The sequence below is a fragment of the Colobus angolensis genome, unplaced genomic scaffold (genome assembly GCF_000951035.1).
Source record: "Colobus angolensis palliatus isolate OR3802 unplaced genomic scaffold, Cang.pa_1.0 Scaffold613, whole genome shotgun sequence".
In the NCBI taxonomy this organism is placed as follows: Eukaryota; Metazoa; Chordata; class Mammalia; order Primates; family Cercopithecidae; genus Colobus; species Colobus angolensis.
In genome coordinates, this window is record NW_012119744.1 from 1237373 (window position 1) to 1256255 (window position 18883).

General features: G+C 38.0%; 1 long non-coding RNA gene across 1 annotated transcript in view; it reads left to right on the plus strand.

The window, feature by feature from the left end:
* The window catches only part of LOC105527289, a 112047-nt gene extending 105606 nt beyond the window's left edge, over positions 1–6441 (plus strand). Inside the window, exon 4 of the long non-coding RNA XR_001004213.1 lies at positions 6119–6441. This is a non-coding gene — a long non-coding RNA (uncharacterized LOC105527289). The remainder of the gene's footprint in view (positions 1–6118) is intronic.
* Positions 6442–18883: the final 12442 nt, after the last annotated feature.

Sequence of the window (18883 nt, forward strand, 5' to 3'; positions counted from 1 at the left end):
TCCCTCCTGTGTAGTAACTAGGAGATAGGGCATACAGTGAAATGCATTGCACAGATATTTTTACAGAGTAGATTCTTCTTTACAATTTTTCATTGGCCAAATAAACTCTGGTATGTTTTTAGTATTACAGTAAAATTCTTAATAATCTTCTTGCTGTTCAAAATACTGTGCCTACAAATAATAGAAATCAGTAATTTTAAATCATGTGCTAGAGAAAGTTCTGGGAACCGAATAAAACAGTTTTAAATGAATATTCTCTAGCAGATTTTAGTAGAGTACTTTAAATTCCTTCAACATGTATGAGTAAATTCAGTTCGGAAATGAAGCAAATGCCTAAGAAGTGATTACATAAGCTGGCCCCTTCTCCTCCTGTATGTGTGGGGAACAAGCTGTCTCAAGGGCACATAAGGCATCTTACTCCCCACAAAGCTCAAGTGAGGGCTGTTTCTTCCCTGGGTTTCAGAAACAAGCCCCCGGAATGTCCTATTTCAAACTGGGGAGGGGGATAAGAACTTATTTGAGAGTTAAAGTCTCGTAGGAGCTTTTTCACACATAACTCCTGTAAGGGTGATTATAGATTTAATTTCTGCTTGATGCCAACACCTTCCTTTTTCTTTTGGTGGTGGTTAATCCCAAGTTTATGGACACGTAGAAAAGATTTGGTCGTTTCTTGAACCGCTTGAAATTGAAGTAATATTACTAATATATGTTAGTATGAACGTCTGTCTCGTGAAAGGGCTTATTCAGTGTTATCAAATATTCTAGAATGAATTAAAAATTATAACTCATTTAGAGGAAACCAGTTCTGAAAAGATGCTTATGTAACAGATTAGAAAGATGTTTGAATCCCTATGCTTTGATGCATCATTTGAAAATCTGAGGTATCCATGCCTAAATTTCTTCACAGAATTATACTCCTCAGTCTGCTATAAAATGTCTGTGTCTACCTTTAGGTTGTTGTCATTGAGAAATGGATATCCTCTGATCTGTAATCCCATTATTCTAAACAATAAGTCCTACTTTTAATCAAGAAATACAGAATTGTGGTAGTTCTCCAGTCGTCTCTTAACCATACTTTACACAACACTATGAAAAGATGTGGTTGTTGAAGAGATTCCAGCTCTCATCTGCCACAAAAAATACATTGTGGTATTTCCTCTCCATTACAAGAGGAGGAACTGAATAGGCTCACAGCTGCATTTTCCCTAATCTCAGGAGAGCAGGAACCTCAGGTTAGCTTCTGCTCAAAGGGTTGTCCAGAACTGACTACACTGGAATTTTAGAGTGTTATGCAATTTATTCACTGGATATCCAACATATGGTATGTGCCACTAGGTGTGAAATGATTGAAATTTTAATGAACAGTTTATACTTGAGTTTCTGAGGACCCCAGGCATTTAGAGATGGCCGGTCTGTGAAATACTTATGAATGAAAATGACGCTAGGTAACTGAATATTACTCACTCTACAGATGTGTGTATTATACAGCCAAATAATGAAATGAAAGCCTCACAGAAGGCTGATTGTATTTGACATGCAGTTCCTTGTAATTGTTGCTGAAATAAAGAAAGTGACATAAGAATTTTTTCCACAGCTTCATTATAGATATGGCTAGATATGTTATTTGGGAAGTAAATTATACAATATTAATATAAGTGAAAGTGGCTTCTGTGGACATATCCTGAATGTCACCACCTCAGGTCTTTTGAATAAATTGCAGTTTTGACCAATAGACAAAATAGCAACTGATTCATTTTATGGGTAAGAAGTCATTTATCATGGCACCTTAGTAAACACAAAAATCTTAAAAAGTACACACTCTCAGAAATGCAATCAAGTATAAGCTTCATCTTTTCTATTCCATAAACAATTTCTGAATGGTAGATGCTTAATTATACAGTATCAAGAAATCTTTTCATGAATATATTAAAAATGAATGCAAAAAAGTAGTAAGCCCCAGAATAGATTTAATGCACACCGTACACTTTTGTAACCACCTGTTAATTCTCCCTGGCCATACAACTCCTCGGCTAACTAGAACTGCAATTAACCAAGCTATCCCAATTCTTAACCATACTGTATAAATAGGCATTTATTGTATTTTCTACACAAAGAAATGATTCTGTGGGAATTCTTCTAGTATTTCCATACCTGTCAGTCACTTATAACTACTTTCAAGGAAGAGGCAAGCTCCAGAGCAGTGAGAAGACAAAAAATAAAAATTCACTTAAAAGTGTGGCTCCATAAAAGTAATTGAAAATTAGTAGAGTCAATGAATTTAAGGCTGAAAATAAAGATTTGAGATATGTAAGCACCACTGGGGTAAATTATTTTTATTTTCTCATGACAAGGCTTAGAGCATGGCAAACAATGCACTCCCTGATTTCAAGAAATATTTGGTAATACTATAGGCCAACTTACTACTCAAAATTACTTTCTCATGGTCTGGTTTTGATGCACATTGCTTATGATCATGATTATAATTATTATGATTATGGATACTTTTTTAAGCATTCATGTACAATCTACAAATTATTGGACAACCTACAAAGTATTTAAGGCTAAGTATGCAACTCAATAATTGGTTACTTATTTTTATTTGTCTTTCAAAAGTCTTTTTTTATTTTTCTCCTTTTTTATTATTTCCCCCTTTTCCTTTCTTTCTCCTTCCTTCCACTTTCTTTCTTTCTCTTTTTTTGTCTCTTATTAATAATTAGAATTATTCTTATACATCTTAATGTACATATGTAGATTTTTTCCAGGAAAGTTTGTCATCACCACCTCTACTTTTGCCTATGTTACTTGCTGTATTAATTTCCCTGCATCTCAATGTCTTAATCTAGACCATGGAGATAATAATCTCTGACGCATGGTGTAGTTGAAAGCAATGGATGGATAATGTGCAGGGCCCCTAGCCAAGTTAACACTGGGTGCTCATCGTCCTTTCTGCCATTGAAGTGTCATAACAAGGAGTTATGCTTCCCCTCTCATTTCAAGGCCATCCACTGTAGAATGTCTCCTGTAGCAGTCAGTCTCTTGCGGCAATCTCCCGCATCTCACCCTTTGCCTAATATTAACCTTTATCTGCCTTATCTTTTTCTTTAAAGGCTTTGGTCATATCTAAGAGATAGGGCTATTTGGACAAAACTAATATAATTCACCAATTGTTTGGATTCATAACTTTCCTAGAAAATAACTTTTTTTTACACTTAACTTCAGTTGGCAACATCTGTGTTACTCTAACGAAATAAATTTGATGTGAAATATTATAGATGACCTGGCAGGTGTGTGAAAGATAATTTTGGTTTATTGGGTCTTTCCAAGCCCATTAAATGCTGTCAGGTATAAACTATATATGTGCATTGTAAATTCTGGTCCAGTATATGGTACATGCACAACAATCAAATAGAATTTTCTTCATTACTTTATTAATAAACCAAACATTTCACTTATGTTGTTATTGGCTTCATGTGAATTTTTTAATATCTTAGGACAAGACATTTATTGATGTGATGTTTACTATTTGATGTAATTTATCAATTGGAAACTCATTAGTTCTAACAGCAAAACAAGCTTTTTGCTTCTCTGATTAAAACGTTCTATGCCACATCTAAGAGGATGGAGCAGAGACAGTGACTCAGAAAGACAGCTGAGTTAGGAAATTATTGCAATCCACAAATGCATGGGCATGAAAATACTTAGAGAAATATGAAGTCCATGACTATTTCCTTCATTAGCACCACAAATGGTTTCTCTGGAATTTGATTGTGGGTAAGAAAGGGTAGTCCAATTTTAATTCCCTAAAAGAGAGAAAAAAATAACAAAAGTTATTTAAATCTCTGCTGAGGATACAACTGAAGAAACACTGATTTTCTTAGCATTGTGAATTCCTTCACTATTACATCTCAAATATGTGATTGTGAGATTTTTACCTCCCTAAATATTAACTATTCAATGATCTTTAAGCTTTATAATTTTAATCTTTTCCTACACAAGTTTAGCATTGGGAAATACCCCCTCAATTAGCATCCCAACATAAGATATCCAACATAATGATGGCATTAATATCCAGAATGTGTAGTGGATAAGGCATGTAGGGTGAACATAAATTTGGGAAATAATTATAAGACCATTAAAAATACTTGAAATCAAATTTGTTTCATGCTCTGCACCAATTTCAAAATATAAAATTTTTGTCTTAAGATAGCAAATACAATATAAAGAGAACTGTGTTATGTTATAAAGAAAACTGCCACTGCCACATGCCAGTTATCTGCCTGTGCCTGCAGCATTTTTTTTCTAATCTATTTTTCTGAATGTTCAGAATTGCAACCCAGCATCCTCTATTTTACTGAACTCTCAGCGTTAAGGCCTAGTGAATGTGACCTTGCCTTATTTACTTAGGAAAATTGCCGACTGGTTATCTTGAACTTTAATGTTCTTTATTCCCAAGCTGGTATAAAGGGAAAATGTTCAGTAATTGATCTTTGAAGTTATTCCAATAGATTATGTATGCTGATTTTATTTTATTGGTTAGCATTTATGTAAATTTTTAAAAATATATATATAGTAAAACAATTAGATCCCGTGTATTTCACATTTAACCAATGCCTACCAGTTTACTAATATCAATTGTTTACATCTGGTATCATTTTTTATTAGTCAGTATCCATGCTTGTTCAATTAAATGTTCTACTATCAGCCATGTTTGTAGATACTAGAAAATATACAAGTGATTTTATTATTTTTAATTCAAAGAAATATTATCTACCAAGGTCTCTGAAATTGGTTAATTTCAGATGAATATTCTCAGATAAGTAAAAGTAAAAATTGTATCCTAATCTACAGCAGCCTGGACACATTTGGACTTTTGAGTTATTCATGGAATTATAAATAACACAAGTGTAAGCAGCACAGTGCAGCTAGTTAAATATGATAATATGTAATTATACTTGCCGTGACATTTTCTGAATGGTAGACAATACATCTAAACAATGGGTCTATGTTTTTGGGTTTTTTTTCTCTGTATCTGTATCTGTGTCTATCATTGTTAAGGAAGTACATTCAATTTTTCTCCAGTCTAGGAAAGTAGTATTATTTCTCTAAATTACTTGTGATCATCTATACAGAGAGCAAGAATATTTTCTTCATAATATGAAATGCCATTTTGGCCTTTTATTCTTCACAGGGATATTTTCAGTTCACAGAATAGATATTTTTGAGCAAAACCAAGCACATGACTTTACATATTATTTGTTTAGTGGTTTGTGTGTATTTCTATCATATCTGTGTTCATAATACTTACTAGCTATTAGAGTATGTGTATTTGTTCATTATTGCATCTTCAGCATTCAACCCTTTGTCAAGCCCACAGCAGACTTGAGATAAATGTTTACTCATTGGATGAGTGAATAAATTACTTCAATTGCTGACACTTTACTTTCAGTTTGTACGGTTGGAGATCTATGACCTCTCTCTACAAATATATTCAGAACTTCTTGGTGTTGAACTAGAATTTGAGCTATAATCTTGTGGTATATCTAAAAATGTATCATTTTTCAACATTCATGAAAATAAAGGGCTACTACGCCCCAAAGAAGATGAAAAATTTTTTACAAAATTAGAAACTCAAAAGTGTTTTGGGGGCATAAAATATTGCATTAACTTTGCTCAAAGTTATCATTAACATGGTTACTCAACCAACAAGTCCAAAGACATTAGAGCATCTTTTGAGTCCTTGTGTGCTGCACGGACCTGCTTGATTTGTCATACGAGTGGATGCAACAAGATTGAAGAAGATTCCAAAATAAACCAAACAAACAAACAAAAACAAAAAACAAACACAGAGGAAGGATTGGCAGGTAATTGCAAAATTGCAGTACTAAAATTAAATCAAACAACAAAGAAACCTCTAGCAATAATTAAACTCAGAGTGGGAGTAGGGCAAAGAGTAAAGCCCTTGTTAGATGGAAAATATTTTTGCATGACACATATTTATGATCTCTAGCAAACTTCACTGATCTGTTGGGAATTAATATCCCTGTTTCCTCTCTTTTATTGCTTTTATGTATAACTATCTCTTCTTTATCATAATCACTACAATCTTCCATTCCTCTAGTGCCTGAAAAGTAGCAGCAACGTGCCCTGCAACAGAATCTGCACACTACAGAGACACTACAAAAGCTACCATGAAGAAGCTACATAGATGATCACTGGGTTGTGCCTTTCGAGTACTTTCTCAGAAGCCACATCCATATTATTGCTGAGAGTACATGCTTTGCTATAAACCCTAACTGGGTTGAATCCTGGCTCTGCCATTTAGTAGCTGAGAGATTTTGACCAAATTACTGGCAGAGACCTTTGTCTCCTTGTCTACGAAATAAAATAAAAATAGCTACCACTCTAAGAATTTTCAATAAAACCTGTTAAATTTTGCAAGGTTAACTGACTGATATTTAAGGTTTGCATTATCATGTGCTATCCTGGCCATCTTGAGAGCTGTGTTGATAACTGGCCTCACACAGATCCACAAAATCCTTTGGAAAATCCTGGTGAGGCTGACTTTTAAGGTTAGCAGGCTGCAATCTTTACTCAGGTTCCAAAGCAAAGGTGGAAAATTACTCATAATACTACATGAAGATGTCTACATATTTCAAGTTAAATCTGCTGTCATATCAGAATATAATTTCATAAAACTAAGCTTAATATCTTCTCTTTTGATCTTTATTTTTCTGTTCATTGTTTTTGCCAATATTTTACTTAAAAGGATCAACTTGCTTTCACACGTAAGGGATTTCTGGAAAATACGTTAGAAGGTCAGGCATGTTTTTACAAAAAATCCTGAAACAACTAGGGGGCAGTGCTGCCAAATGATAGCTCAAAATCATCATTAGTCAGCTGAGGTGTGAAAAGCCATTTAGATCCAAAAAGCAGATGAGGGATTGTGAAGAAATGTATTAATTAAATTGAACGTCATATGAAAGCCAAATTCATGGTAGATTCAGACCACCATATTTTTCTATGTACGGGAATCTATGAGCCCTGAGTCATCTTTGACTGTTCCTTATTCCCATATTCATGAGGCCCAGCCTCACCTTTGTTGGTGTCCTATTTGGTTGGTAATGTATTTTTCAGCAGCCCTTTCCTTCTCATAATTCCAGTCTTAGTTCAGCTTCTTATCAACTAGACTAATGAATACCTTACTTGATACCAGTACATTTAAAAGATGTTGGCTTTCCAAAATTCAGCTTTCCTCCCCAAGAGGTGTTATAACATGCAGCATAACATGCATGAGGGCCTGGCCCATGATGTCAGAAATATCTGTATTTGCAACTTGGTTTCACTATGTACTGCGAGATTTTGGGTAAACTGATTTACCTGGCTTAATCTCAGATTCTCAACCTTAATGATATAATATTTTAGAAAATGCTCTCCCTGCAAATGCACATCCCCCTTCCAATTTCTTTCTTGTTTCTCTGCTTTTTAAATAGACTCCTTGAAAATAGTATTTGTACTGCCATCTCCATTTCTTCACCTCCTGTCTTTCTCTATAGCATACCAATTAGGCTTTTGCCACTACCTGTCTTTGAAAATAGCCTTTGTCCTCCTAACTAATTTTCTGCCTTTTGTTGTAGGCATTGTCAGCCCTTCTCCTCTACTCCCCTCACCTAATCCTTTATCTTCTCCTCTCTCCCCTTCTGTTTCTTTTCTGTCCTTTTCTAGGTAATGTCATTGTCTCTTAACTTTAAATAATAACTATACACTAACAGTCTCAAAATCTGAATTCCACTCTAATAAAACATCTTGTGTACTCATAATTTTGAATTGTGACTGTCATTTCACTCTTTACATAACCCATGGGAATTTCCATTTCTGTCCTCTGAAACTTCAAGTCTTTCTTATTTCAATTTATGCTACCACTATCCACTTGCTGCAAAAATAAAGAATAACAACAACAATAAAACAAACAAACAAAAACAAGAGTCATTCTTAATTCCTTTCTTTATACTTACCCTATATCTGATCTCTCTGGTAGAATTCAGTCTGGTGGGCTTTTACCTCCAAAACACATATCCATACTTTTCCCATATATGTCCACTGCTTATGCTGCCAATGTATCTCAAAGAAGACTGTAACTGTTTTTCTTCATCTACTCTTGTATGCTTTACAGGCTATTTTCTACAGAGCATGCACAGTCTATTAATAGCAGTTATTATATCAGGTCAGTTTTTTTTCTTAAAACCCTCTAATGACTTCCTGTTGTAATTTGAATATGATATAAATTTCATGCCACTGCCTAGAAGGCCCTGCTTGCTTTATATACTCTTTTTAGCTCTTTATTCCTCTCAATACACTTTCTTTCTTAGATGCCATCCAGAAACAGTAGCCTTCCTTCAGTCCCTATAATCACACCATCCAATATGGTAGCTATGAGTCACAAATGACTATGATTACTTAAAATACAATCACCATATCTAAGTGTTCTAATTTAAATTCATTTTGTAAGTCTGAAATATGTAGCATATTTTTAAACCTTAGTATAAAAAATTAAAGTAAAATATTTTCATTAATGTTTAATTTGATTATATGTAGAAATGCTATTTAGGGTACATTACATAAAATAAGACAAAATTTAGTATTATTGTAATTGAACCACTTTAATTTTACTCTTTAAATGTCTAACAAATTTAAGGCTACATATGTGTCTTGTATTGTATTTCTAGTGTACCACATATTTCCAGAACAGACTAAACTTCTATCTCAGAAACTTTGTAATTTCTCTTTCTGGTTATCTTTTCTTTTTAATATTCTCTCCCAAAAAGCTCAATTTATTGTTTGTTCACCTCTCAGATCTCAAGTTAAATTACATGGCCTCAGAATATTCTTTTCTTTCTTTTTTTTTTTTTTTTTTTGAGACAGAGTCTCGCTCTGTCGCCCAGGCTGGAGTGCAGTGGCGGGATCTCGGCTCACTGCAAGCTCCGCCTCCCGGGTTTACGCCATTCTCCTGCCTCAGTCTCCCGAGTAGCTGGGACTACAGGCGCCCGCCACCTCGCCCGGCTAGTTTTTTGTATTTTTGTAGTAGAGACGGGGTTTCCCCTTGTTAGCCAGGATGGTCTCGATCTCCTGACCTCGTGATCCACCCGTCTCGGCCTCCCAAAGTGCTGGGATTACAGGCTTGAGCCACCGCGCCCGGCCTCAAAATATTCTTGATCGATCACTCTACATAAAATTTACCAGCTCCCAGCTTCCCAGTTCTACCGTACTTACTCTTTATAACATTTCTTATTTCGTTTCATTCTTAACCCTTCTAATTATTTGGAATTATTAGTTTGGTCATGTATAAATTCAGCAAATGGAAGGATATTGTCTACCTTGTCAATTTCTGTGTCCTAGGATTCTATCGTAGTCACTGGCAAACTGTAGACACTCAATATATAGTAATTGAGATGCTGAATAACTCGCTGGCTAACTGTCTACAATACTGTCATTTTAACCTCCATTTTCACCTATCCCATGCCTAGCAGGGTTTTTTTTTTTTTTTTTTTTTCCTGGGATTATAAAAAACAATTTCAGTTGGGGAAAAAATAAACTACGATACTCTTGTTTGTCATTAATGGGGTATAGGAAATACTACCCCAAAATGTGGAATCTTGCCATACTGAGTATTTTAAGCCAAAATAAATTGAGAAAACTGCGAAGCAGGAAAGTCTCTCTGACTTCCCGTCTCTCCTGAAGAACCTCATGTGACAGATGTCCTGTCTTATTACAGTAGGGAAGAAATGTCACATGGGGAGTCCAAGAAGAATCTGAACAAACAAGCCTTGTTAAGTTTACCCCAGTTTATTATCCTTAGTTCATACTCTTTTGTGCTCCAATCACACTTTTGTATGACTTCCTGTAAAAATGCAGTTTTCCCTGGTTCTTTCATGTTCATTTCTGAAGGCTTTGTGTCATATAAAGCTTATGTTAAATAAATCTGGTTATCCTATTTTTTGTTGTTGTTAATCTCTCTTTTGTTATAAAAGCCTCAGCCATGAACCTTGTGATGGGTGAAAAATATTTTCTCTCCTACCTCATGTTGATGAATATGTGCCTAGCTTCAGTTCTCATTGCCATATGAGAACACAGGCAAGCGCTTCCTTGGGTTTTGAATTTCTCACAGGCAGTTTGCATAATCTGTACATATTAATTATTCAATAAATTCATGTTGATTTTTTTCATAAACCACAAGGAGCAGATGCATCAGATCTTTAATTGAATCTGATCTTGTTAGAACACATATAGATTCAGCTGTAGTCAGTTACTTTTCAAAGATTCCCATGGAAACCTACAAAAAGGAAGGTAATAAGAGAAACAAAGATATTAACTCATTTAAGTTTCACCAAATGATATCCATTTGAATCCTTTATAAAAAAATTCTTATTTTTTATAAAGAATAAGATCTGTTTTCTTTAATATTGATCAGTTATGCTTTCAATTATAAAAAATCAGAGATGCATTTGTTGTGAATCCCCCTAATAAGCAAAGTAGAAGCATACAGAAATGCAGTGTGGAAACTGACAAACACACAGACTCCTTTGCATGAGTGCCCCTTTTTACACTTTTCTCAGACAGAATTATATTCCATTCTTATTTGGAGCTGGTTATTTGATAGGGAGAAGTTGGTATATCTTAGGTTGTTTTCCATAATGAAAGAAACTAGTTCATAACTGGTATAGAGGATACAGAGATGTGTCTTCCACATCCCCGTTTAAGAAAAGAAACGCTAGCTTCAAGGAGCGTGGTTATCTAACAGCCTCCAGCTATTAGGTTCTTTATGGTCAGCCTCAGATTTTGAGCCGAGGTACCAATCTTCTCAGAGTGGCTGCCAGCCAGTGATTGAACAAGGCAGTGGTCCAAGGGCTCAGCCATGTGCGGCTGAAATAGAACTGCTCTAACAGGCAACACTTACTCTAGAGCTCCGTATGGGGGATATAACCTCTGTCACATCTAACCATCCCTCCTTCTTCCCCTGCTTTTGCTGATGTAAATTCTCAATAAAAAGAGTTGTACAACCAACTATGACTCAATGTTTTCTTCCTGTAGTACCCAAACTGCAAAGCCTTCTGTTGTCCACAGTGGACACTTCCGGTACCTACTCTGTAGCAGCCATTCTATTTTGTATACTGATAAGGTCTAGGAAAGGAACAACAACAACAAAAATAGTTAATACATTCCTTCCTCCCTTTACTTTCCACCCTGCTTTCCAGTATTCCCTACCTCCTTCCCTTCTTCCTCCCTTCTTTACTTTCTCCGTCTTTTCTTCAATAAATATTTACTTTGCACTTAGACCTAGGATGTATAATAATAAACAAGAGAGAAAATACATAATTCCTGACCTAATAGGTGCCTACTCACCAGTAAAAATGCATTTTTAATAAACTAGGTAATAGAAATTTTTAAAAATTGGAAATAGGTAGATGATAGATTAGATAGATAGATAGATAGACATGGTATCCTTCAAAGTCACACAATTTCACATTTCAGGTTGTTATGAATGCACCAAAGAGAGTGAACCCCATGAGTAGCATAGATCTATAGAGATTCACTTCTGTTATTTATTGTAACAGATGATATTTGTTTTTCTGCTATTGGAGTTTATAATCATTAAATTTTTAAAATGTCAATAAGACTGGAAAAATAAACACAAAAATTTAAGAATTATGAAGTTCACTTAAGTTCAGATATTTTAACGAGTTCTGAGAAACTGGTTGTTCCTTATCTGGATTTGCATAAGCCTGGTAGCTTGGATTTGATGTTTCCAAATGCCTGCCTTCAGACAGATTATATATATATACATAGAATCACTATACATACACATGCATACACACACATACATGCATACACTTAAGTCTTGATTTTTTTATGTCAGAAGAATCTAGAAATCTGGCAAAAATGTTTTGTGTAATGTTTATGGAGCTGGGAATTTTAATAAAGGCCATATAATCAAGACAAGTACTATTACTTCAACACAGCATGTTGCCATATTAGGCCTTGTTCCTCTGTCTGGTTAACAAAAATCTTTAATATGAAAGCATAAACATCTAAACTGATGAAATATTTTCCCTTATACATTTGCATGTATTCAGCAAAAGAACAATGCTTGAGTGTACTACTATTACACAAAAAATCCAGAAAACATATTTCTAGAAATACATTTTCTTATTCAATTATGAACTTTAAGCATAATAGAGCTTTGCAGAAGGAAAACAGCTGCAGTGAAATTTTCTCTCTAAGAGAAGGAAGTTGGGGAGCAAAAAATGGTTGAATGTTTTAAGTGGTTGTTGATCTTCCTAAGAATTAAAGTGGGTCAAGGAAACACATACAGAAACACCGATAAACCCAAACACAGCACTTACAAATACACAAGGGATCAGGCTGTCTCTTTCATAAGAAATTTCAAGTATAGGTAAAGGAGATATGTACTGAGAATGTAAATTGGGTTTATTGCTAGCAGCAATAAGCGAGCAACTATATAAGCAAGCCTCTTTCCAGGAGCAGTTGAAACATTTCTTTGAGCATGATTGGACATGGCACCTGGTAAAGCAAACAACATTGCAATTAGGTATGTTTTCCACAAAATAAAAACAGTTCCCCAAGGTTCCGTGTGTGTGTGTGTGTGTGTGTGTGTGCACATATGTGTGTTTCTATACCCTGAATTCAGACTTATTCACAGCAATATCCACTTTGTGGTACTCCTTTTTTCATCGATAATTGAGGACTAAGGGATACAGACACTGCTGAGACAAGTGAGCTGAGGAACTTCAGAAGACCCGAACAAACGGAGAAAAATAATTATTGCCTTACTTGTTTTGATGAAATGATTTCATTTGGATGTGAGTTTTTTTCTTACAAAGACATAGGACTCAAATTGTAGTCAATTAATGATTTAAAGATTCAAAACGACATTTTTGTATTCATGGTCAATTGTATAAAGCCTGGGATGCTGAACTATATCTTGAACAAACATTTTCTTTTTGCTGTGAGAAATAAACTTCATTTCAATTTTGCTTCTGTCCTCAATATCCTCTTGATGAATAAAGGGTTGAAAACATCATACGGGTCAATATCATCAACAAAAATACCTTCTATGAAAAAAAGAACAGGCTAAGTATTGTCAACACAAAGATGTATAGTATAGAATTGATATGGTTTGGCTGTGTTCCCACACAAATCTCGTCTTGAATTGTAGCTCCCGTAATTCTCAAATGTTGTGGGAAGGGCCCAGTGAGAGATAATTGAATCATGGAGTCTGTTCTCCCATACTGTGCTTGTCATAGTGAATAAGTGTCATGATAACTGATGGTTTTATGAGAGGAAACCCCTTTCTCTTGGTTCTCATTCTCTCTTGGCTACTGCCATGTAAGACGTGACTTTTACCTTCCACCATGATTGTGAGGCCTCCCTAGCCGTGTGGAACCCTGAGTTCATTAAACCTCTTTTTCTTTATAAATTATCCAATCTCAGGTATGTCTTCATCAGTAATGTGAAAACAGACTAATCAAACAATATAAAATATGAGACTTAAAATCCATTTAATTATAAAATGTATTTAATTAACTATACGTTATTTTATTAACTACACATTTTAAAACACATGTTTACAATTCTTATAAATATGCAAATTTGTAAAAGTTTTGCCATATCTATTGAGTTGAAGTTGGGATAAGTACCCTCCACAATAACCTCAGAAAATCTCTTTCCTCTATGAAAATCTCTTTCATATTAAGGCAGTATTTAGTGCTTGTTTGTCCCAGGCATTGTTCTAGGAACGGTTGGGAGATATAACAGGAAAATATATTAGCATGGAAGTATGCACTTATATTTTTGCGTATTTTAAAGCCATAAGTTAAAACTATAAGCCCAATGGAAAGATTAGCATAAAGGTTGGACAGGAATCTTTGGGTAGTAACAAAAGCTTTCCCAGTGAATTTGAAAACTTGTCTCCAGCCATTTGGAGACTCCATATACATTGACTTAGGAAGAACAAAAATAAATCATATTTTAATACGGTCACTGTTTCTGAAGTCACTCTGTTCGCTCTCAAAAAAACGCAGCAAAGTTTCTTGAAGAAGTCTAGTACCAATGAACAATTCCAAGGCAGTATATATTTTTATGGATAAACAATATCTGGAGTCAGATTAACTGAATTTATGTTTGATTTCAGACTTTTTAGTTATGTGACCTAAAGAAATTTATTCAGTCTCGTTGACCTTCAGTTGGTTACTTTATTTGTACAAATGGGGACAATAAGGGAGTTGTTTTGAGGATTAAATGAGTTAATACATGTAAAGTATAGTCCTTGGAACAGTCATAAATGTTCAATGAATGCTAATGTTAAAAAGGGATTCCTAGAGGACTCAAGGGTGGCTGGCAAGACAGCCAAATGGGAACAGCGCTGGTCTGCAGCTGCCAGTGAGATCAGCGCAGAAGGTGGGTGACTTATGCATTTCCAACTGAGGTACCCAGTTTATCTCATTGGGACTGGTTAGACAGTGAGTGCAGCCCACAGAGGGTGAGGCGCAGCAGGGTAGGGCATTGCCTCACCTGGGAAGCACAAGGGATTGGGGAACTCCCTCTTCTAGCCATGGGAAGCTGTGAGGGACTGTGCTGTGAGGTACGGTGCATTCCAGCCTGGATACTACACTTTTCCCACGGTCTTCACAACCCACCGACCAGGAGATTCCCTCAGCTGTCTATACCACCAGGGCTCTGGGTTTCAAACACAAAACTGGGTGGCCTTTTGGGCAGACATCGAGCTAGTTGCAGGAGTTTTGTTTGTTTGTCTGTTTCATACCCAGTGGCACCTGTAATGCGAGCAAGACAGAACCGTTCACTACCCTGGAAAGGGGGCTGAATCCAGGGAGCCAAGTGGTCTAGGTCAGCAGATCCTATCACTATGGAGCCTAGAAAGCTAAGATCCACTGGCTTGAAATTCTGACTGCCAGCACAGCAGTCTGAAGTTGACCTGGGGCACTTCAGCTTGGTGAGGGAGGGGTGTCCACCATTCCTGAGGCTTGAGTAGACAATATTTTTCCCCTCATAGTGTAAACAAAACCACCAGAAAGTTCCAACTGGGCAGAGCCCACCACAGTTTGGCAAAGCCACTGTAGCCAGACTGCCTCTCTAGATTCCTCCTCTCTGGGCAGGGCATCTCTGAAAGAAAGGCAGCAGCCCCAGTCAGGGGCATACATACAAAACTCTCAGCTGGGTGCAACGGCTCACATTTCTAATCCAAGGACTTTGAGAGACCGAGGCAGGTGGATCACCTGAGGTCAGGAGTTCGAGACCAGCCTGGACAACATGGTGAAAACTCATCTCTACTAAAAATACAAAAATTAGTTCTGCGTGGTGGCAGGTGCCTGCAATCCCAGATACTCAGGGGGTTGAGGCAGGAGAATCTCTTGAACTCAGTAGGCAGAGAGGTTCAGTGAGCTGACATGGTGCCATTGAGAGGTGACAATGTGCTAGCAGCCCTCACTCTCAGTGCCTCCTCGGCCTCCAGCTTCGGCGTCCACTCTGGTGGCACTTGAGGAGCCCTTCAGCCTGCCACGGCACCATGGGAGCCCCTCTCTGGGCTGGCTGAGGCCAGACCCTCCTCCCTCTGCTTGCTGGGAGGTGTGGAGAGGCGCAGGTGGGAACCGTGGCTGAGTTTGTGGGCCAGAGTGGGTTCCCGCGGGCATGGGCGCAGGCTGGGCGGGTCCCACACCCCCAGTGGCCAGCCGGTGCCGCAACCTAGAGCAGTGAGGGGCTTAGCACCAGGGTCAGCAGCTGCAGAGGTTGTGCTGGGTCCCCCAGCAGTGCTGGCCCACCGGGGCTGCACTCAAATTCTCACAGGGTTTAGCTGCCTCCCCGAGGGGCTGGGCTTGGAACCTGCAGCCTGCCATGTCTGAGCTCCCCCCATGTGGTGGGCTCTCGCACAGCCGCAGCCTCCGGGAGGGGCACCGCCCCTGGCTCCGTGGAGCCCGGTCCCATTGACAGCCCAAGGACTGAGGAGTGCAGGCCCCGCTGGGGACTGGCAAGCAGCTCCGCCTGCAGCCTCCCTGCATGATCCACTGGCTGAACCCAGCTGGACTCCTGAACTGGATGGGGACTTGAAGAACTTTTATGTCTAGCCCAGAGGACTGTATGTGCACCAATCACCACTCTGTGTCTAGCTCAGTGTTTGTAAATACACCAATTAACACTCCGTTTCTAGCTCAGGGGTTGTGAATACACCAATTGGTACTCTGTATGTAGCTAACCTAGTGGAGACTTGGAGGACTAGCACCCTGTGACTCTGTTTCTAGCTCAAGGATTGTAAATGCACCAATCAGCACTCTGTGTCTAGCTCAGGGTTTGTAAATACACCAATCAGCACTCTGTGTCTAGCTCAGGGTTTGTAAATACACCAATCAGCACTCTGTTCTAGCTCAGTGTTTGTGAATACACCAATTGGTACTTTGTATCTAGCTAACCTAGTGGATACTTGGAGGACTAGTACTCTGTGACACTGTGTCTAGCTCAAGGATTGTAAATGCACCAATCAGTACTCTGTGTCTAGCTCAGGGTTTGTAAATACACCAATCAGCTCTCTGTGTCTAGCTCAACGTTTGTAAATACACCAATTGGTACTCTGTATCTAGCTAACTAGCACTCTGTGACTCTTTTAGCTCAAGGATTGTAAACACATCAATCAGCTCTCTGGAGAACTGACCTATCCGGCTCTCTGTAAAATAGACCAATAAGTTCTCTGTAAAATGGACCAATCAGCAGGATGTGGGTGGGGTCAGATAAGGGAATAAAAGCAGGCTGAGGAGCCAGCCAGAGGCAACCCGGTTGGGTCCCCTTCCACACCATGGAAGCTTTGTTCTTTCACACTTTGCAATAAATCTTGGTGCTGCTCACTCTTTGGGTCCACGTTGTCTTTAGGAACTGTAACACTCACCGCGAGGGTTCACGGCTTCATTCTTGAAGACCAAGTGAGACCAAGAACTCACCAATTCCAGACACACCATCACACTCCAGCCTGGGTAACAAGAATGAAACTCTGTCTCCACAACAACAGCAACAACAACAAACTCCCATTTCTCTGGGACAGAGCACCTGGGGAAAGTGGCAGCTGTAGGTGCAGCCTCATCAGACTTAAACGTTCCTGCCTGCTGGCTCTGAAAAGAGCAGTGGATCTCCCAGCACAGCACTTGAGCTCTGCTAAGAAACAGACTGCCTCCTCAAGTGGGTTCCTGACCCCCGTGCCTCCTGACTAAGAGACACCTACCAGGAGTGGTCAACAGACACCTCACACAAGAGAGCTCTGGCCAGCATCCGGCAGGTGTTCCTCTGGGACAAAGCTTTCAGAGGAAAAAACAGGCAGCAATCTTTGCTGTTCTGCAACCTCCACTGGTGATAACCTGGCAACCAGGGTCTGGAGTCGGCCTCCAGCAAACTCCAGCAGACCTGCAGCAGAGGGGCCTGACTGTTAAAAAGAAAACTAACAAACAAAAAGGAAATAGCATCAACAGCAACAAAAAGGGTGTCCGCACAAAAACCTCATCCAAAGGGCACCAACATCAATAACCAAAGGTAGATAAATTCACAAAGTTGAAGAAAAACCAGCACAAAAAGGGTGAAAAGTACAAAAACCAGAATATCTCTTCTCCAAAGGATCACAACTCCTTGCCTGCAAGAGAACCAAAATGGTTGGAGAATGAGTTTGATGAACTGACAAAAGTAGGCTTCAGAAGGTGGGTAATAACAAACTCCTCCGAGCTAAAGGAGCATGTTCTAACCCAATGCAAGGAAGCTAAGAACATTGAAAAAAGGTTAGAGGACGTGCTAACAAGAATAACCAGTTTAGAGAAGAATATAAATGACCTGATGCAGCTGAAAAACACAGCATGAGAACTTTGTGAAGCATACACAGGTATCAACAGCCAAACTGATCAAGCGGAAGAAAGGATATGAGATTGCAGATCAGCTTAATAAAATAAAGCATGAAGACAAGATTAAATAAAAAAGAATGAAAAGAAATGAGCAAAGCCTCCAAGAAATATGGGACTATGTGAAAAGACAAAGCCTACATTTGATTGGTGTACCTTAAAGTCATGGGGAAAATGGAATCAAGTTGGAAAACACTCTTCAGGATATTGTCTAGGTGAATTTCCCCAACCTAGCAAGATAGGCCAACATTCAAATTCAGGAAATACAGAGAACACCACAAAAATGTCCCTGAAGAAGAGCAACCCCAAGACACATAACTGTCAGATTCACCAAGGTTGAAATGAAGAAAAAAATGTTAAGGGCAGCCAGCGAGAAAGGTTGTGTGACCCAAAATAGGAAGCTCGTTAGACTAAGAGTGGATCTCTATGCAGAAAATCTATAAGCCAGAAGTGAGTGGGGATAAATATTCAAATTTATTTATTCTTAAATAAAAGAATTTTCAATCCAGAATTTTATATTCAGCCAAACTAAGCTTCAAAAGCAAAGGAGAAATAAATTTTTTTACAGACCAGCAAGTGCTGAGAGATTTTGTTACCACCAGTCCTGCCTTACAAGAGCTCCTGAAGGAAGCGCTAAATATGGAAAGGCAAAACTGGCACCAACCGATGCAAAAACATACCAAAACGTAAAGACCATCGACACTATGAAGAAACTGCCCCAACTAATTTGCAAAATAACCAGCTAGTATCATAATGACAGAATCAATGTCATACATAACAATATTAACCTTAAATGTAAACAGGCTAAATGCCCCAGTTACAAGACACAGACTTGCAAATTGGATAAAGATTCAAGACCCATCAGTGTGCTGTATTAAGGAGACCCACCTCACATGCAAAGACACACATAGGATTTTTTTCTTTCT